The sequence below is a fragment of the Pinus tabuliformis genome, chromosome 4_1, assembly GCF_031772625.1.
Source record: "Pinus tabuliformis cultivar Carrire ecotype Pingquan chromosome 4_1, CPIR1, whole genome shotgun sequence".
Classification (NCBI taxonomy): Eukaryota; Viridiplantae; Streptophyta; class Pinopsida; order Pinales; family Pinaceae; genus Pinus; species Pinus tabuliformis.
Window position 1 is genome coordinate 50,761,453 of NC_142303.1, and position 22,179 is coordinate 50,783,631.

Consider the following 22,179-nt stretch of genomic DNA (forward strand, 5'->3'; position numbering starts at 1 on the left):
AGGAGCTAGCACTTCCTTCTGGCAGACCAGAAGATATTTTCGAAAACCTTTCTCTAGCTGGGTGTATTCGCCGCGTGTATACTTAGCGTGCCCCAGTTTCTTCTCGAACTGATTTTGCTGTTGCCATTTTCAGTTTCTGGTCGTGCGAATGACTGAGTGGGTTAAGAGTCGTGCTGCATGGGCAACTCCCTGTGTCGAGAATTTCTTCCGTTCTTTGTTCCAGGTTTCCCTGAAGCGTTTTCCTTCTCATGCGCTTCTTTCTCTGCTTCACTAAGTCTTAGCTTCAGGATCTTTTCTGAATATGCTGCTTTTGTGCGCCTTTGACTCTGAGTCCCGGATAGTCTAATTTCATCAGTGCCGATTGGCTGATAGCCTGGAATCCGTGGTTCTGCTGCATGCGGCATCCATTTTGCGAAAGCATTCTCTCTTTGCTGATTGGCGCTTTCCTCTTTCCTTCAGATGTTTCCTGCATATAAACTTATATCAGTTGCGTGTCTTGCAGTCTACGCAAAGGAGAAGTGAAATGAAAAAACTTGACGTGAAAGCATTAATCTCTAATGAATACATAATTCTGACATCCATCTTCACTTGACTCTTCGATAAATGTAACGTAATCATTCCTAGATACTTAAGCATGCGGTCATTAAATTCTTTCAAGGCGCGCGCTTAATGCATGGGTCTATCGTGTGGTAAGTCTTTTCAGATCGCAGGTCGCAGATCGCAGATTGCTGCCATCGCAGATCGCAGATCGCAAATCGCAAATATCACAAGTTCTCGTTTAATGGTTACGTCGTATAACGTAATGCTTGCGATTTGCGATATCGCAAATCGGCGATCGCATTGCTCGAAGGTTTTTCTTTTAAGGGGCGCGTGCGAGGTGTGCGATGCGATGAACTTCGCATCGCAATTTCGCAGTATTTGTTTTTTGCGCTCGAGTTATGCTTCGGCCTTTCTTTGCGATGCGATTTGAGCCTTAGGGAGAGAAATACAAAAAAAAACTTTAGAAAAATATATTTTTTGGGATTTTCGTTCAGGGTCCCCTCTTCGCTTGACATTATTGCTAATGTCAGATGAAGAAAGGGGGGTTGTTGGTGACCACAACAATGGCGATTCACTGTGAAGAACCAGTTATCTCTGCTCTTTTTCTATTGACGTTTTCAGATCCTTTTTCGAAAAAATATCTCAGGGAATTTGAACTTTATTATAAAAGGGTAAGAGAAATAATACTTTAAAGCGTCAATGATGTTTTGTCTTCGCCCCATTCTATTCCAATTACTTGCATTCCCAGGCTGTTTTAGAGTTTAGATCAGTTATTACTTGGTCTTGTAGAACATAAAAATAAAGTGTTCTCTATGTATCAGCCCCTTTTTAAAGAATGTCCCTTTGTCGCAGGTAGAGCCACTGCTGCCAGCAGGCGTCCATAGCCTCGACAGGGTTACCTATTATCCAGGAATGATCCTTTATCCTGCCTCAGTTTCTTGCAACTTTTTCAGAAGAATTATACCTTTCTTGATGCTTTTTTTTTTTTTTTTTTGCAAACCTCAAAAGAACAATGTCTTGGTTTGGTGGCCAAAATTATGACACAGTCATTCACTTGATTTATACTTTTGCTGAACAAGCTGGCTCGTGATGAGACCCCTTGTCTTTTGATCGCAACAATCTTGAGTCGTTGCCCTGTTTTGGTAGACAGTTTTGGCAAAGTCAGCAAGTTATAATATCTGTGATCATGATAAGTCGGCTCGTGATGAGACCTCTTATTCTTCTAGATATAGCATCCTTTCGAGTTATTCTCTTGAATCGTTGCATTCTTCTTCAGCAGGGAGGAAGTCAAATTCTCTTTCCTTAAGAAAGTTCTGGACGACAATGATAGGGCTACTTTTGATAATGGTTGTTTTCACAGAGAACCTTTATTCTAATATTGATACCTTTTATTGTGCTGATCTAACATGAATTCCTCACTGAGATAGCTTTCTTTAAAATTTTCTGGGTTTGAATTCTAACACCATCTTCCGGGTTAAAGATCTATTGACAATAAAGACCGAATTCCCACAAGCTTAGTTGTTCATAAGAGCCGAAATTCCAAAATCTTTAACAGAGACAGGGTTTCTTTCGCAAACGTCAAATATTGCTTTGCCAGAACAAACCTTTATTTGGGAGAGGCAACTATTCTCTGGGGTTATATAGAGAATATAACTAACTTTGCCTATCAATTATTGGAAGCAAAACTAATAACTTTAGCTAAACTACTCCTACTCCTATTCTAATTATGTGCAGGAAATAGCTAAGAGAAATGGTATTTCCAGTGGAACCAATGATTCATTATTATTCCTAGTTGAATAGATTGCCTCAGGATAAAAAAAATGAATCGAATTCCCCATGGATAGAACTTGTTGTTTAGGGGATAGGGAATCATGAATCCAGTTGGAATCTTGTTTGATTTTATTTTCTTGTGATAGGTTTCTTCCAACTGAATACCTATTGGATCGCAGAAATTGGGATGAATTTCTTTTGTGAATGGGTGATCTTTCGATGGAAAGGACAGCAAGCCAATCCGTGAGATATGTTCTTCGATTTGGGTGGCTTGTGACCCGTCGATTGTTAATTCTGAGTGTTTAGCGATCTCGTTTGGGATGAAAGCTTTTATACATAAATCACCAAAATCTAATCTATCAAAATTTTGGAGTTTTAAAGAGAGATTCGATTTCGTACACAAAGAAAATAAGTGAGAAAGAAAAGATTGGGTAGTTGTATATACAGTGGTGTCGCACATCTGGGAGTTATTTGAAACTCTGTGTTTTTCACGAGAACTGGCCGGGTTCTGTGAATCAGGAATTGAATTATGATTGCAATCAGGGATGGAGATCTCCTCTGGATATGAATCGTAGATAGGAGTATCGCTTCGGAGAGTGAAATTATTCAAATGAGATTTTGCTTTGAGATGAGGGTCAGATAAAGCAGTTTCTGATCTAAGATGTTTCTTATAACCAGACCCTAGTTGAGTTACCTGCGGCAATTCAATATCATCACAAATATCAAAGCAACTATCATGAAAGATTTCACAATTTTCCCTAGGTTCCTCTTTTCCATTATATGTTTTTAGACAAGGGAGATGAGACAGCTCTTGTTTGATATGAATCGTAGACTGTGATATAGTGGTCTCTTTATTTTGGAAACCCAGTGATGTTTCATTTGAATAGCCCTCTATTGGAATAGACTTGATACTATGAGGGAGAAGATTGTTATTACAAAAAACATCGGGGTAAAGAGAAAAATGTCGATCTAGAACAATGTATTTAAAATCATCAAATAAATCTCGTTCATCAGATTCACAATAGGCATCGGGCTTTAGATTGTACCTTTTCACGTCGATACTTTTCGAAAGAGAAACAGTAGGTGGATCTAACCTTGGCACCAGGAGTTGTCGATTTGAAATGATGTTGTCTGATTTTACATTAAAGTCAACTTCTGATGTCAGGGCACCTTCCCCTTCAGTACTTTCGCTTGCGTTTTCTGATGTTAGAGCATGCAAAACTCCTAGGCTAAATTTCGTCTGATCGGGTGCAGGAGGTGAGAAACGCTCATCATAATCCGAAGATTCTTCATCTGTGAGTTCATCTTCAAGATCATATTGTAGACATTTAAGATGAAATCGTATATTGAAATCCCTTACGGGCTCGTCTTGTTTCCGCAGATGGTCGATCTCATCGTATACCTGGTCGTATTCATAGCAATCAAATTCCAAGATGAAATCTCGAACAAGTTGGTCCCAGCTGTGGACTGATGCAGTTGGGAGGCTCCTGCACCATCTCCGAGCTTCTGCTGTGAATGTGAGAGTAAAAATCCTGCACAGAACGCCTTCGTCAATTCTCTGAATATCAGCACTAGAGACTTTGTGAATGAACTGTAAGGTGTGATGAAATGCAGAAGAATTATTCTCACCATTAAATTTTACCTGAGATAATAGTCTTACCACGTCTCGTGGAGTGTTGGAAGATGTAGGAACCTGGATGCAACTCCAAATGGAAATTCTGTGAGTAGACATCCTTTTCCAGGACTTCTAGTTTTAAACATATCCCAACAGACAATATGCTCAGGCCCTCCTTCTAGCGCCAGAAATGTTGAGGGCCCCGAGGTCGGGTCAACAACAATGGGGATACCCACCCGGTCCGGAACCTGGTTGGCGGCTCCTTGCCCGTTTGGAGTAGCGGGTCCGACTGGGGGTAATGGGACCAGTTTCCCAATGTGATGGGTGTGTGTGTGTGCGTAGAGTCTGATGATATTAATCTAAGGAAGGGGGGAAGGATTCTTCTAATCTGGTCTTAATTCTAACTGCTAAATTAACTCTATGCTAATGTAATCTAATGAAGAAAGATACATCTAATCTACGCTAACCCGGGCTGTTTTTCTTTTGTTATGCGATCTAGAAAGATTTCTAACAACAACCGGTAATAAAGATCATTCAACTGATATCAGAATATAAATCAATAAAGATAAACTATTCTGCATAAGAAGTTAGGCAGAGTAGTTGTGAACAGTATATCGCATAATCAGTTTTCTATATGTTAAACATAAATAAATGACCCCACCGTACAGAAGTGCCAAATGGTAATACAGACATTCATGCAATAACATACAAAGAACTCAGCCACATATCACTTTAGGAATACTAGCAGAATCTAGCCAAGAGATAAAAGTACCATTTATGACTAAGTTCACTAATAAACTTCAAGTAACAATGATTTATTTCTACTTGTTCTAACATCTGCTAAGAGTACAGAAGTGCAACATCAGTAACAGATATTAAAATGCAAACATAAATAAATCTCGATCCATCCATTCATCAAAAACCTCCTCTGAGGGTGCAGAAGTGCATGTTCTGAGGATAAGTTTTTTGACAGATTTCCGGACCCTTCTCCAAAAACCATGAGAAGGGTTAAATACTACTAACTAATCAATATTAATTACATGAAATTAGGGAATCGGCCTCAAATGACCGCCCTTTTACTAAAAGCAACTTTATTTCTAAACTTAAAATCTAATTTCTGACCGTTTCTGTATACTCTCTTTAGTGTTGTCAACAGTGTAATGCTTTCCTGGGAAGAGTCGGCTAGCCGCCTTCTTGTTTCGCTCGGGAGATAAAAGTGGAAATAGCAGGAGCTGGCACTTCCTTCCGGCAGACCAGAAGATATTTTCGAAAACCTTTCTCTAGCTAGGTGTATTCGCCGCGTGTATACTTAGCGTGCCCCAGTTTCTTCTCGATCTGATTTTGCTGTTGCCGTTTTCGGTTTCTGGTCGTGCGAATGACTGAGTGGGTTAAGAGTCGTGCTGCATGGGCAACTCCCTGTGTCGAGAATTTCTTTCGTTCTTTGTTCCAGGTTTCCCTGAAGCGTTTTCCTTCTCATGCGCTTCTTTCTCTGCTTCACTAAGTCTTAGCTTCAGGATCTTTTCTGAATATGCTGCTTTTGTGTGCCTTTGACTCTGAGTCCCGGATAGTCTAATTTCATCAGTGTCGGTTGGCTGATAGCCTGGAATCCGCAGTTCTGCTGCATGCGGCATCCATTTTGCGAAAGCATTCTCTCTTTGCTGATTGGCGCTTTCCTCTTTCCTTCAGATGTTTCCTGCATATAAACTTATATCAGTTGCGTGTCTTGCAGTCTACACAAAGGAGAAGTGAAATGAAAAGACTTGACGTGAAAGCATTAATCTCTAATGAATACATAATTCTGACATCCATCATCACTTGACTCTTCGATAAATGTAACGTAATCATTCCTAGATACTTAAGCATGCGGTCATTAAATTCTTTCAAGGCGCACGCTTAATGCATGGGTCTATCGTGTGGTAAGTCTTTTCAGATCGCAGGTCGCAGATCGCAGATTGCTGCCATCGCAGATCGCAAATCGCAAATATCGCAAGTTCTCGTTTAATGGTTACGTCGTATAACGTAATGCTTGCGATTTGTGATATCGCAAATCGGCGATCGCATTGCTCGAAGGTTTTTCTTTTAAGGGGCGCGTGCGAGGTGTGCGATGCGATGAACTTCGCATCGCAATTTCGCAGTATTTGTTTTTTGCACTCGAGTTATGCTTCGGCCTTTCTTTGCGATGCGATTTGAGCCTTAGGGAGAGAAATACAGAAAAAAAAAAACTTTAGAAAAATATATTTTTTGGGATTTTCGTTCAGGGTCCCCTCTTCGCTTGACATTATTGCTAATGTCAGATGAAGAAAGGGGGGTTGTTGGTGACCACAACACGACCATACTGGGGAGAACAAATGGTTTGCTTTTTGATGTCATTTGTTTTATAAGCTACAGACGGAGCCTGAAGTTATGCCAGGTAGCCTTCGAAACGCTTTTGTTTTGCATTAGCGGAAGTAGATAAACGTTGCTTAGTCAATCTCCGGTCTAGCTTGTAATCGTGACATCTAACTTGTTAATTGCCCTAGTACATGTATCAAGTTCAGATCTGATTGTTGATGGTGGACAACGATTAGACACTTGCAAGGCTGAAATCATTCACCTGGCGACTCTAAATCATTTTCGAGATCAGATCCAAAGACTCCACAGGAGGATGATCCCGACCAGCAGAAACATGAAAGGACAATATGGACAAATCAGGTATTCAAGTTCGAATTTCATCCAAGACATTTTGTTCTTCGTTATAAATTGTTTCTTCTCTTTTCCGGAGAACATTAACAAGGCTTTGCAAAATATACTATGCTTGAGAAAATATCCCAGGCCTGCATTTGATCCCTTTCCTTTGAAGATGGTAAATACCAAAGATTTGCATACCTTTGAGCTTGATCAAGACCTTTCTTCTAAATCTTGTGATGACCGTCTTAAAACTGATGAACCTCAAGAGACCAAGACTGATTCTATACCTGTTGTACATACCCCTACACCTTGTAAAATTCCAGATCGGTATAAACCTCTTGTTTTACCTTCTTTTCTCCATGCTTTCCCCAAAAACTATGATCTATACTTGCCGAGGTTTGATGGTGAAAGTAAGAATGTCAACATTGAGCAACATGTGTAGAATTTTGAGTCTTTTCTAGACCTTTTTGAAGTTGATAGCGAAGATGTTAGTATAAGGCTTTTTGCTCTTTCTTTGCAAGCTAAAGTGAAGAGTTGGTTCAAAGCCCTGCCTGATACGAGCATCTCAGATTTCCGGCAATTCGTCAAAGTTTTTCTCGACAGGTGGATGATCGGGCATAACCTTTTCTTGATTGTAAAAGAGTATAAGCAGCTAAAAAGACTACCAGGGGAGACAGTACAACAGTTTTCGGCCAGATTTAATCAAGTTTGTTATTCAATGCTAGTTGAGATAAGGCCTACTCCTAGATCTGCTCTCTTGCACTATCTGGGTGCCTTTGATCCGGAGATGGAGTTTCAGCTGAGAGAAAGGGATATTGCAACACTTCACGAGATGAAAAATAGTGCAGTAAATGTAGAGGCACATCTGTTAATCCGACGGGCAAGGTTGAAAGAAGAAGAGATGAAAAACATAGATCCGGCCGAATCAACATCTCTAGAGGTGAAGCTTGACATTTTGGTAAGTGTAGTAGAAGAGATGATGCAAAGGATCACCCCAAGGAATGATTATGATGTTCAAGCCCATGGCTTGTTGATTGAAGAAGAACAAATGGCCGCTCCAAAACATTTTTTTTCTTATCCTAGTTGTCATAGATCTGATAATGATTGTTTTGTAGATCACCTTGGGAAAGAAAGAACTGTTGATATGAACTGCATGCTTGATGATATGTTTTATACCGATGATTTGCCTTATTTTGATCAGTATGATGATGATTATGTTCTCCAAACAGAAGCTAATCTTGCAATCAAACAAGCAGCTAGTTTGTGGGAGGAAGAAGTTCATTTTCAGCAGCTTGAATACAATGTTCAGCCATCACATATCAGCTATGACAGTGACGAGGAAAGTGAAAAAAATTTTGAAGTAAGTGAAGGATCTTTGCCTTTTTGTTTTGATTCATGTCAGTTCATTAGAGACAACTTCCATGCAATCAGAAATCAGCTGTCAACAAGTTTTGATTTGGACCATCTTGAGAGCAATGAAAACCTTGTTCAAGACTTGTCATATCCAGAATTACAGCCCCCGAATGCCATTGATTGTCAAGTTGCAGATGAAGGCATGGAAGCTGACACATTTGATCAAATGATACAAGAAGGTTCCCTACCTTTTTGTTTTGAATCATTTCAGCTTTTGAAGGAAAATTTGCATAGTACATCTTCAGTGAAGAATGAGCAGCATGTAGGCAATCATGTAATCACATTGGAACCAATAGAAAATGGTTTACAACAGTATTTTCAAGTTTTTCATGATCCAATAGCTGATGTTTTGGATAAGGTTTGCAGTCAAAGTCTTTCTCCATTGACAATATGTGAGCTTGAGATGTGTATTGATACAAACTTGATCCAACAACCGGTTTCTTTGTTATTTTCAGCAGAGGTCTCGTCACAAGGCTCAGATCAAAATTTGCATTCATGGTATAAGGAAAAGAGAAGTAATCCATTGGATGAGCTAAGTTCCAGTGTGCTTGAATTTCAAGATCCTTATGCAGTGTTTTTGGAGGCGGATAGAGAATTCAGATCATTCAACGGATCTGTTTCTAAGTTATCATGGGAGTTGCCTTTCAGTAGTTCTCTCTTGTTGTTCATAAGTGAGCACTTGCAGAAAATTCGAACAGCAGACAGAATACTTACTTGGTTGCATTGGTTGTTTCATTTCACTTGATCAGGTGATGAATGAAACTGTTAGAGCAGGTTTTGATGAATAAGCTCTACTTGAGCATCATTTTCAGTTTGTCGATTTTGTTTAAGTATCGAGTCAGTTTTTAGTTGAGTGAGAGTCAATTTGTGTTGTCAAGTCATCAGTTTTCAGTCATGCATTTCAGCTTGAGTTTTTGACTCCATTGCCCAATGGATGAAGGCACTGGTCTGCTCTCCCAAAGATCTGCCATTCTTGGCACCTCCAAGGAGCTACCATCCCCATTAGAGCCAATGTTAGTGTCAGCCTTTGTAACCTTCCTCCAGTGATCAAATATGCTCTTACAAAGTGATTTTAAGGTGTCAAGGTCAATTTTGTCATTTCAAAGAGTCTTCAAGCAAAATTTGGTCACTAGGCATTAGGTCTAGGGTTTGTTTTCACTATTTTCAAAGTTTTCCAAATAACAGTCCATGTCATCATTCAGCTGAGTGTATCATAATTCAAAGGCTTTTCATCATCATGTCAAGTTCCATTGGGTCATTTTACAGCTTATTCATGCTTCAGTTGCGCCTAGGCAAGGTTCATTTCCCTCTCCTAGGGTTTTGAAGGAAATTTCTCTTGGATGGCCAAATCATCAACAAAACTTGTATCCTGATGTTCATACACCTTCCCCTATCCTTAATTTACCTTATTAAACACTTGCCATCACTGAGATTCCCCAAATTCCTCATTTTTCCGCAAACCCTAGTTTCTTGCAACAACTTGGCAATTTTCTAGGCTAGGCCTGTGTTTTTCCCTTTTGGACCCCTTCCCCTCACTCGATCTTTGAGGTTCCACTTTCCCCTACTTCCTAACATCCCTCCCTACTCCCAAAAATTTCCCCAAGAATTTATAAGCCCCTTATCCCCTTCATTTCGCTTCATTTCAACAAAATCCCTTGTTTCACACATCGGGATAGGTTTCACTCAAATGATGTTTTGGAGCAATAAAAGATAAATTTTGGAAAATAGAGAGAGGTTTTTGTTCACAACATGCCAAGGAAGAAAAAATATCCTTCACATTTTACACAGGTATAATTTTTTTTGAGAAATGTCAAGAATACTGTTGCCTCAGGAGAATTGATGCACGTGCTGGAAGTAGTGTTGGGCGATTTGATTTCTGATAGGGTAAATGAACTCCAAATTAAAAACTTACACTTGATTTGGATAGCCAACATCTAGGTCTTTCCAACGAGCTATCATGAGCTCAATTTAGATGCCGGGAAATTCCCCAAAAATAGGTTGAAAGTCGCACTACGCGTATGGCTCAGGGGCGCTACGCATACAGATTTTGGGTTGATTTTTCACCTTCCAACTCAGAATTTCGGCCAGTTATGACCAGTTCCACCTTCTGATGTAACATTTGACTTACCTTGATGTAATTTGATGTATATGATGTAATTTTGGCACTTAGTTACTTGTTCTAGAGGATTCATTCACCAAAGAGTGAAAATTTAATGAATGAATCAGTTTCCTAACATATAAGGGTTAGTTGTTTGACTACCTAGATTTCAGTTCCTTGTTTAGAATTGGTTGAAACAGCTCCTAGAATGATGAGCTTGACCCCTAGAGGCAAGGAGATGGGTTGGCATGGTCTATATTATGTACATCTTTAGTCAGTAGCAGAGGTTGGACTCTTGGGAAGATTTTGGCACACTATTGTACATATTTTTCATATTTTGGCTAAGGAAAGATCAGAGGTTTTGCATCACCTATTGGGATTCTTATGCATTTCAGTTCTTGATGGTGTTATCTCTTAGTTTATTGTAAGTTCATTCATGCTTATTGTATTCCATTCCCTTCTTATGCTTTCTGAAACTAAATGAATGAGTAAATGAGGTTGAATCCATTGATTACAGTGCTCTGCCTTTAAATTTGTTTAGTTTTACATGTTTTCGCCAGTTTGGAGAGGATCCATGTTCTCCCTTGCCCTCTTCAGCTCCTTTTCATTTTGATCCATCCATATACTTGATCAAAGGCATCAAGACTACTGCCTACCTCACCCCAACTCGAATTCTGCAAAGATCTGGCCTTATCCCCGGACCCAAAATTGTTTTTTCCCGTTTCTCCAACAAAAACCCAAAAAAAATCTAAATCAAAATTTCCTATCTCTTTACTAGCCTAAAATCCATATTAATTTTGAGTCATCTCAGCGCTTTTGAAGACCTTTTTCCGAGATAGACCCGGAAAGAGCCCTCTCTTGTCCTCGTAGCGCTAGCTACGACGTTGAGCGTGGTTTGATGTGGCCTCGAGATTTTCCCTCCTCAGCCCGGGGCACATTTGAGCGCTAACACAGGTTACAGGCATCCAATGAAGAAACCGACCACGTGGACATCTCTGGAATTGTTCCAACATGGATCCTATCCTAGTCACCCAGCTCAGATTGATAAAAAATCAGCTTAAGACCTCAGTCAAAGTCTTGTTTTTAGTATATTTTACTTGAAGTCTTTGCCTGAAATTGAAAATCATTAATCATACTTACAAAATTTCACAATTTCAGATTAAAAAAAACAATCTATGGCTATCTTCAATCCTAGCTTTCAATGTGGCCTCAGTATAAAATCTGCATCCCTGTTCAAGCTTTGGCCTGAAACAAACTTGCAAAATCATAAAAAAAAATGCATTTAGACGTGAGTTCATATCATAATGATGGTGGAATATGCATTGGAAGCTTACATAGTCTAATCGTAAGATCTGATCCCAAACAAAATCCATGACTTTGAAATCGAGACAGAGTGCTAGCAGCCACAACCTTCATATATTGAAGAGATCTCGCCAGCGGCCAAATTCCAAATTGCAAATGGCGATGTTTAAATTCTAAAGAACATGGGCTATTTAAATAAGGGTAAACAAAGTTGTTTTAAGATAGAATAATGAAGATGTGAAGATGATAGAATTTGTGAGACGTCTTTGCAATCTGTCATTGCCTAATTCAAGCTCTGAAGGTCGTAGGGAACTGCACGCTGATGGTAGGTCTTCAAGTTGCACTGAAGGAAGAGCAAGAAGGCATATTTTTGCTGAAGAAATCAAAGAAGACACTGAAGAATGGTTACATCTGTCTGTGCTGTGATCGCATCTAAAAAAATTTCAAAATCAATTTTACAGTGTGTAGTTCACGAAAACGTAAAACACAGAAAAAACGTCAGACTTTGAATGCACGATATGGCCAAACGGAGGAAAATTTGTAAAAAATAAAACATGGGTGTTTTCGGCAATAGGGTCAATTAGATAACCCAAAAACGGTTTTAAGAAATTTGTGATAGTTTGAGAGAATTTCTTGGTTCTCTGAAGCCTCTTTTTGCCTGCCGCGTGAAAAAAAACGAAATTTCAATTAATGAACTGACAATTGATTTAATTCGGCTGCTTCCGGTTTGAAATCAATGGCGTGCTAATAATTAACCCTTTGCTGATTATCCATCTCCTGCCTTTTTCCACCCGTCTAACACCTGCTCTGCCACTTCCCAATTAATAGCAATTCTAATTGTATACGGCTCTTCGCTGATAGACGTAACATCTGTTAACAACTATTCTAATTGGATACGGCTCTTCGCTAATAGACGTAACACCTATTAACAAAAATCTTAATTGGATATGGCTCTTCGCAACCAACCAATAGATGTGGCATGGAGCTTCTTGGAATTCGATGCAGAGGCCATTCAAAAACTCACTCACATTCTGTTCATGTATATTTCCTGTGAGTTAAACCCAAAATTGCCTCTAATCACATTGGTTTCCTGGAACTACCAGAGAGGAAGAAAAAGTATCAAAGTGGAATGAATCCCATGCATGTAGTTGTGTTGTTTGTTTTTAGAATCATCACCTGGATATTCCTAGGAGTTGTCTTAAAACATGAGCTATGGCTCAGTGTATGCATGCCTGAACCAAAAACAGTTAAACTCTATCAAAGGAAATGTAAAAAAAACCATGGCTATCTTATTCAAAAACTATGAAATTTTGGGAAATGGTTTCTTGAGAATTGTATCCAAAACAAGTTTGAGTGTTGCAGTAGTTGGTCTGCAAAATAATCCTCTATATATACAAAAAAAAAATCAAAACTGATGGTTGGCTGTCTTTTAGCTGCGGAATGCACCCTGATTCCACAGCTAACTAACAATTCCGCAACCATTTTCATACTTTTGTAGGTTACAGGTGTCAAGAGATGAAACAAACCACATGGGTAGCTGGGAAAATGTCAGTACATGGATGATGTCCTATTCATTTGATCCAAGTCGATGAAAAAGACCTCGGTCAAAGGGAAGTCAAGGTGTGTGTTATCACTAAGTCACCACACTAAGTCGCCACATGTCAAAAAAAAATTAATAAATTTTGAATCAATAAAATGAATAAGTTATTTGCTCAGTTTTCTAAAGGTATTGATTAATTTTGGACTGATGATGAAAGATGAATGGCTAACTTTTTATTCAAGATTTTTAGCTACAGAAACTGTGCACATTCCGTAGCTAAAGTCCAATTCCGCAGCTGAAAAAAACCTCATTATTTAAATTAGTCTAACTTTCTCATACGAAATCAGATTTTGAGGATTCAAGTACCATTGGAAATATCTCAACAAGATCTACACAATGAGAAATCTATCATTAGAGTTTGAAATGGCAAATAATGAAATAAATTACTGAAAAGAAGCAACATCAACTTGAGGCACTAATTCCAAAGAAGGTATAAATTCTTTTTATTTTTCCTTTGAGAACTTGTTTCATTAATACAAATTCTTAGTTTTGTGTGTAAATATCATAACTAGAGAGATTTATCACCTCTCTCCTTTGATAATCTTACATTTGATTGCAGAAGAAGTATTAGTCTTTTTTCAGGTTCCAGGAGGAAGGACAAATAACTACAAGAGAATGGTGTCTCTCTAAGAGACTAATTTGTTTCATAAGAGGATGATCAGCAACAAAGAGGAAATATGCTGATGCAAAATCAGATCCAAACACTTGAAAAACTTTTAGATATTATTGTCTCCATCACATCCATACCTCATAATAAACCATTCACCTCATTTCACTTCATATTTTCCATTTACATTCGCATACACTTTCCATCTCTTTTTCTCCATTCATAAACCACAAATAAAAGCAAGAGGCTCATTCACATGCTTATTACCCATTTTCATTTCTTCTCTCCATTTCCATCTTCCATTTTCATCTTCCCTTTCCTGTCATTTTCATTCCGCAAATAAGCCTTGCTTCAATGCAAATTATTGAGTCCATAGTCCCATGAGTCTAAGTTCCTTGTAAAGACACCTTGAAGCTTGCGTGCCTTAATGGAAAGTCCTCATGCTGACAAACAATGGGAATACATTAATGTCCCTTGTTCATCAGATCTTCTAGGTGACTCAACATCGGCAAAACTATTCGTACCTAGCAAGATGTATTTGGGCATCTTGACTCTCATTGTCATCAATGGTGAGAGTTCTCGTGTTGACTAGTGGCATTCATTAATGGCCACTAAGTCAACAATTTCCTACTATGTTTGACATCAGAACATCCTTTCAGATAGTAGGAATTGTGCCAATGAGTTTTGAACACATGAAGACTATTATTTTCAGTATTTTGGAGTAGATTCAACAAGTTTTAGTAGAAGCAATAAAAAGTCATCTTGACTCTTTATCCATGACTCTTCTTGTTCAGCCACTTGAAGAAGAATATGATCACAATTTTTCAGCCACCACACATACAACTCATCCATTCCAAAGGATAAGTTAAGGTACATCATTTTCTAACTTTTGACCATAAAAAACTACAATGATAATTGTTGGAAAAATATTTCTCTTCCTCATTTCATAAAATTGCCAATACCATCAGTTGGGGGGGGGAATTACATTCATCTTCATATTTTTCCATGTCCATTCAAGAGCCCACATACTTCCAACATATATTAACTATTACATTGTTATTATGAGCATACAATGGCTTTTCAAAAAGTACTTAAAGGATAAATTGGATACAAACAAAATCATAGTTGTCACACAAGAACCAACCATCATGCAATCCAATAAAGATATACTTTTCAATAATAATCAAAATATCATTATGCAAAGTTCAAAGATCAAAATAGAATGCAACAACAAAAAAATGGTTGTAACACAAGAACCAACAATGTTGCAATTCAAGTAAAACACTTTGCAAAAATATGAAGTTATCAAATAATATTATGCAAAGTTAAGCCAAAGCTCAAGGATCAAAAGAGTTAATGTAATATATATTGCATGAGGACATGCAATAACTTCAGTTGGGGGGTATGTTGGGTCTTGAAAATGTCATTCATTTCCATTACACTTTCACTATTATGTCCATTATATCACCTCCATTTCACTACTATGTCACCACATTCATCCCACTTTCATTATCATTGGGCCACATTTATGTTTTTCCAAACTTTATTAATTCTAAGCCTTTTTAAGTGAATTTGTGGTTAAAAATTAGAAAATAATGTGCATATGCTTATACCTAACAAGTGGGTTGAGATTGTTGACATGTGTAGGTTAAAATGAGGCTTCTAGAAGACCCTTATGTGGCACTCTAAGGCCAAATTCGAATTTGAGTGGAAAGAATCATGGGATCATGAGGATATGTGTCACATCTCCTAATTGTATTGAAACTCTAAGAAGACGTGTCTTATCAGTTCTTATTTTGATTAGGACTCTAGAGGTAGAGGGAGAGATTCATGGACTCTCATTAATGAGATGGCTTCTCATCTTTTTGTATAAATATGAGATCTCTCTCCTTCATTTTTTAGTTTAGAGCTTGTTAGCTTGTTAGTCTTAGCTTATCTTGGAGTTTATAGTTCTTCCTTGATGGCTTTTGAAAGCTTTAAAGAGCTCTATTGTACTTTGTAATTTTGAAGAATTTGAATAAAGCTTTGATGTTCTCAACATGAAAGGAGATGTAAAGTAGATGTCATGGAGAACATTAGAATGTAAGGTAGAGTAGATTTTATTTTGTAATTTTTCTTTGATTTCATTATATCATTTGATTGCTTTCAAGTTTGATAGATTAGAGTTTCCATTGATGTAATTTTAATTCATGCAAGTGTGTTCAACCGATTGATTGTAGATTAGTTTTTCTTTACATGTTTTTGCATCAAATAGTGACATGAGATTTGCCTCTCTGCTCAACTTTTTCTTAAGCTTTTCAATTTTAGTTATGCTTTGATTTCAGTCTTATTTATTTGTTGTTGTTAGTTAGTTTAGATATCAAATTCTTCATGTCATTTGACGTTATCTCTAGAGCCATGGCTTAACCCCGAAAAGCTACTTGACGAGCTATCGGATTATGAGTGAAGTGATTTGATTTTACTTTCATCTCTATAATTAGCTATCAGGTTCTTCATGTTATTGACGTTATCTCCAGAGCCATGGCTTAACCCCGAAAAGCTACTTGGCGAGCTATCAAATTATAAGTGAAGTGACTTGATTTTACTTTCATTTGCAAGTAGGTAATTTAGATATCAATTCTTCATGTTATTGACGTTATCTTCAGAGCCATGGCTTAACTCGGAAAAACTACTTGGCGAACTATCAAATTATAAGTGAAGTAAATTGATCTTGCTTTTGTTAGTCTGCAATTTTTGGTTTGTTTGAGTGCAATACTTTAGATTTTATTTTTGTAATTAGATGGGCAACAGAGATAATGATTTCATGATCAGTATTTCATCTTTTGTTTAATTTAAGTAGCTGCATATTTACATTCCTATTCAAGTATTAATTTTATCAATAACATGTTTTGAGATCTTTTGAAGTGCTAAGTTTTGGAAGTTACCATAAGGGACATAAACCTTGTCTTGAAATCTACATCCATACTTGACCTTTAAAATTATTCTTAAGACCTTAGAATAGGATTTCCATTTGCATTGGACACTTTAGGATATCAACAAGAACAAAACCCCAAAACAAGATAAAAACTATAAAACAACGAAGTAAGAAAAATGTTAACTAAGCACATATGGTGCTCCACACTTCATCAGTTTACAATACCCAGATTGATAATTTATGTAGAGCAATTTAAAACATTAAATTAACTAGACAATGCCTTTCCAAGACTATAGGCAGTTCATGGATTTGTGTGACCAAAGCACCTCCGAGGACAAAGTAAAGATGGCAGAGTTCTATCTACACAACATGGCCCTCACAGACCTGAATGTGTGGGACCTCGATGCCAAGCTAGGGGATCTGCAATTAATGGCCATGGCGTCATGGATGAACCATGAAGAATTGAGAGCAGCAGAAATGAAAATATTATTAATGAAAGAGCAGAATGAACTATTGATGATAAGAGCTAAGCCATCAGATCCTATGGCACTCATCAGCACACACAACCTTCTTGCTAATGACCCTCAGATTTTCCCTAAACATCTAACCAATCAGGAACAAGCCATTGCACACTTTGAAGATATGCTTAGGCTACTTGGGGATGACTGTGTGCATTCATGCATGAGAAGATGGAACACCCTACCCTATAGCTTGCAAATCAGAGAATACCATTTCCCCATGAGGTTGAAGGAGGCATTGAAAGAGTGCCAATGCACAAGCACTCCATGCAAAGGTTGAAGGTCAACTAGATTAGCCTCAAACTGAGTCCTCCACTCATATTAGGCATGCTGGAAGGCATAAAAGAAGAAGAAGAGGAGCAGTGGAAGAACATAGACAGAAAGGTGGGATTTTATGGAGAACATGAGCAGACCACATTAGAAGCCTGGAATGTTATGGAGGCCACCAGGGCCATGAAAGACCAAGAGATTGACTAGGTTGCTCAGAGGATGAGAAACACTTTCAGTAGGAGGGTGATGATGAGCCTCATAAATAGGTAATTATATGGGCTCATTTTACCTCCTAACCTAATCAAATCAACCATTCTCTTAGCTTATGGTATTATTTTATGATTATATTTATGCTTATAGGGTGAGTTGAGTTTGTTATTATGCCATGTGGTCTAACATGTATTTAATAAAGATTATTGATGGATTTCGAGGTCAAAGTCAAGGATCTAGTGGTCAAACTGTAGCAATAACTCGAAGTATATAGAGAAGAGAACTTATAGGAGGGAATCCCCCTCATTTATTGCTCCTCACTTCGAATTCCCCTTCATTCATCTCAGAGCACAAGCAGCTAAATCATGCACTAGAAGACAACCGAGCAAGTGGAAGATGATTGCTAGTTATCTCGAGTTTTGGGAGCCAAGCCTCCATGATTTTAAGGAAGTTTTTGATAGATTCAAATGTATAAGTAGAGAGGCCTAGGGCCTCACTAGGGTCGACCTTTTTTTGCTTGTGAAAACTCTGCTCAAATTTCGAGCTTACTATTTTATGACAATCTTATGTAATCTTGTTATTTTTTGATAATGAAGATGGAATCCTTTTTAAGCTAGTACTGAGTTACCTCAAAGGGCTAAAGCTCTTGGCTTAGGGCCCAATCCAAGCATCCAAGCTTCTCTTTACTTGTATTTGTATGCTTTACTTCATTTTGTAGATTAGTTTGCTGTTAGATGTATTTCTCATATGGTTAAGAATAAGTTGCTTTTGATGATTTAGTAGTTTGCTTCCATTTGTGCTTTTTGTAGCAAGTTAAGCAGTGATTAGAGAAGATTCAAAAGGATAGCAACAGTGCCTTGGCCTCTCTTCCTCCCTCTAGGACCATGATTTGAGGCAAGGACTCTCTTGTTGCCCCAAAAACACAGATTTTCATCATTCCTAGGACTTCTAGTGTTTGCAGTTCTCTAGTAGGTTGATAGTCCAGTTTTTCCTTGCTTTAGATCTTGTTTATCATGTCCACTTCCTGATTTGAAATATTCCTTTTGCATGCTTTCCTTTCTTACAACATTTCCCAGCATTTCTTTCTACACATCATAGTTTAGGCCATTTTAATGCAAAACACTATTTTTCCTAGGATGCACTCATTTCATTGGTTGCTTGATTTTATTGGTTGACTATTAGTTTCTATGTAGCAGATCTCTTCCAGTAGTATGCTAGATTACCAGCAATCACACCCTCCATCTGATCCATGCCCTATCGGTCTCCCAAACCTCACCTCAATTCTACCCTAGTTTCCTTCATTTTTCATTGAACTTCTTCCTCCCTCCATGAGCAAACCCAATCATATTTATCTCTCCTGGTAATTCATGGTATACCTTAGGCACCGTAACACCTCATTCCAACCTTCATTCACCTTTTCCACCCACTCTCACACCCTAAAAACAACGAAAATTTCTCTCGACCTCCTCCTGTAGGCCTCCTGTAGTTTCCCTGTTTTCCTCCTGTACTTTCCTGTGTCTTCCTGTAGCTTTTCCTGTAGGATTTATTTTGAAGGCTGATTGTGGGAAAAGCCTCCAGAAGGCCACCTAAGACCTCCTAGGACCCATCTGCACCATCCTACATCATACCAAGCTCCAAAACTGCCCTCTAACGCCACCTGTTCATTGCCACACTCACACACAATAAATTAGATGCATGTTAAATTCACATAAAAATACAAAAATATGTTTTTTGCTTATTTACTTCCAGAAATAGCATGGTTAGATGTTGTTTACTTCCTTGAGTAGGTAACGGTATTTATTTCATGGTTTTCATAGTGTTTTTGGCAAAAGTAGGATTAGCTTATTAATTAGGGTTTACTAGGTTTTGCTTTACATTCCAGTCTTTCTCCTTTCTGCAGTTAGAATAGCGTCTATAGAGTAATATTTCTTTCCTTTCATCACACACACAACTTCTTCTGAAATCTATAGAAGTTGGCTTGAGCTCCTAGTGATCTCGCGCCAATTGACAAAGTGACAACTTGCAGTGAGAACTAGTACTTGTGCATATAGCACCAATGCTTCCAAGTTTGTTACGAACTACTGGGTTGATAAAAGTAAAGTTGGCAGACCAGGAGTTGCATTATTCTTGCTGCAATATTGGCGCTCACCAAATTGCTTCACTAGCATTATTTAATCTTGGAAGATAATCTGCTACTACATTTGATTTCCCTGGTCTATCAATAATAGTAATATTAAATTTCTGTAACAATAGCAACCACCTAGTCACTCTACCGCTAGTTAATAGTTTATTCATCAAATATCTTATTTCGGAATGGTCAGTATGTACAAAGACTTCATATCCTATAATATAATGTCTGAATTTATTAATAGAAAAATTTACAGCTAAAAACTCTTTCTTAGTAACCATATAATTGAGTTCAGTGGATGACAAGTTTTTACTAATGAAATAAATAGCATAAGATTATTTTTCTTCTTCTTGTCCTAAAGCTATGCCAATAGCAGTATCGGAGGCATAAGAGGAAATATGGAATGGCAGGGACTAGTTTGGTCCTCTCAAAACTGATGCCTAGACTAATTTTTCCTTCAATGTCTCAAAGCATTGTTGGCAAGTTGTGGACCAAGAAAACTCACTATATTTAGCCAAAAGTCAAAAAAGGGGGGTGGCTATCCTTGAGAAATTCTCAATGAATCTCCTATAGTGGCCCACATGTCCTAGAAAACCTCTCACTTCCCTTTGAGTTTTAGGTATAGGAAGACTCAAAAATAACTTCTATTTTTGTAGGGTCAACCTGGATACCTTTGTCGAAAATAACATGGCCAAGAACCACTCCTACCTGGCACATTGATCTACATTTCTTATCACTCAAGGTGAGATGATCTTCTTGGCAATGAAGAAGCACTTTTTCTAGATTCTTGAGCACTTTTTGAAATGAATCACCAAACATAGAGAAATCATCCATACAGATTTCTACGCACTCAAGGTTAGCAAAAATAGAGAAAAATTCCCTTTGAAAGGTATTCAGGGCATTACATAGACCAAAGGGAAGTACTCCGTAAGAAAATGTACCCCACAGACATGTACAAGTGGTGTTTTCTTGATCCTCGGGTGCTATCTGTATCTAGTTATATCCGCTAAATCCGTCTAGAAAAGAAAAGTACTTCTTACCAGCAAGGGTATTGAGTACCTGATTGATGAAAGGAAGGGGGGAGTAATATTTGAGAGTGGCTTTATTCGATTCTATGTATGCAATACAAATGTGTCATCTCCCATCTTTCTTTGGGACTAATACTAATGGAGAGACCCATTAGCTATCAGAAATGGGATGGATAAAATCAACATCTAGTAGTTTTTGCAATTCCTCCTTTACAATGTCTCTTAGAGCTGGGTTCATTCATCTTTGGGGTTGTTGGACAAGTAGAGCTCCATCCTGAATATAGATATGGTGTGTACAAGTTTCAAGAGGGATGCCTTTCCTATCTTCATAACTCTATGCAAAGGCATCATGATGGTTTCACAACAAATTCACAAGCTACTCTTGCTGAGAAAGATCCAAGTCTGAACTAATATACAAGGATTTACCTAGACTAACCTCAACAAGAGTAGTATTAGGCTTAAGAGTACGCAAAGGTGTCACTAGAGATGGTGGTGATGGAGGTAGAGAGTCATATGTTTCCCAAAAATCTAGACTAAAATTTTGACTCAATGACTCAAAATTAGGCATGGTGTATAGATTATTTAGAAAGTCTTGAATCTCACCCTCCTATGAGGACTCAGCATTCTGGTGTATCAAGGAAACGGGCTGAGTCTCCTCATCACTATTGTAGTCTAACCATAATGTGTCTCAGAGCTCCTGAATGGATCTAGCGGGTGGATATAAGGTGACCTTATTTCTGGAATCTCCATGGGAAATATACATATCACCAGAACGACATCCGATATAAGCATCGGTCGTAGAAATCCATGGTCATCCCAACATCAAGGGAGTCCCTCCCACAGGGTTCTTTGGCTTAAGCACAATGAAATCTGTGGTATATTCCCAATAATCTAGGGAAATTACCACATCATCCAACAACCCTTAAGCTTGATTTTAGATCTATCCACCAATTCAAGCACAGTGGGAGTAGGACAAATATGGACCAATCCAATTTGATCCATGGTTTGCTTGGTCATAACATTAATAGTTTCCCCTAGGTATATAAGTACATTGGAGACAAGGACATCACCTATCTGAACAAAGACAATAGGGTTTCTGGGGTCGGTATATTTTTCCATGTGCATACACCCCGTCATCAACTTTGCTTCTCTACCAACAAATTGAATAGTGTGAGGTTCCAATCTTCTCCTTCTTGGCTTCCTGAGACAGAGTTACCTAATGATTTTTGTACAGATGGGGATCTATTTGATAGCTTGGAGCAAAGGTACCCTTATGAAAAGGTTCCTAAGCTCAAAATCCAGGCTAGACTTAGGAATGGGGTCTTTCTTCACCACAACTAACCTCTCTAGATAGGGAAGTCAGTTGGAAGAAGATGACAAGGGCTTACAAGGATAGGCTAACTGGTGTCATCCTTTTTAGAATGGTTAGGAGTTTCCTCCTCTCCTTTCTCATTGATAATCACCATAGGGAGCTTTTGATTTTCAGAGGTTACTACCTT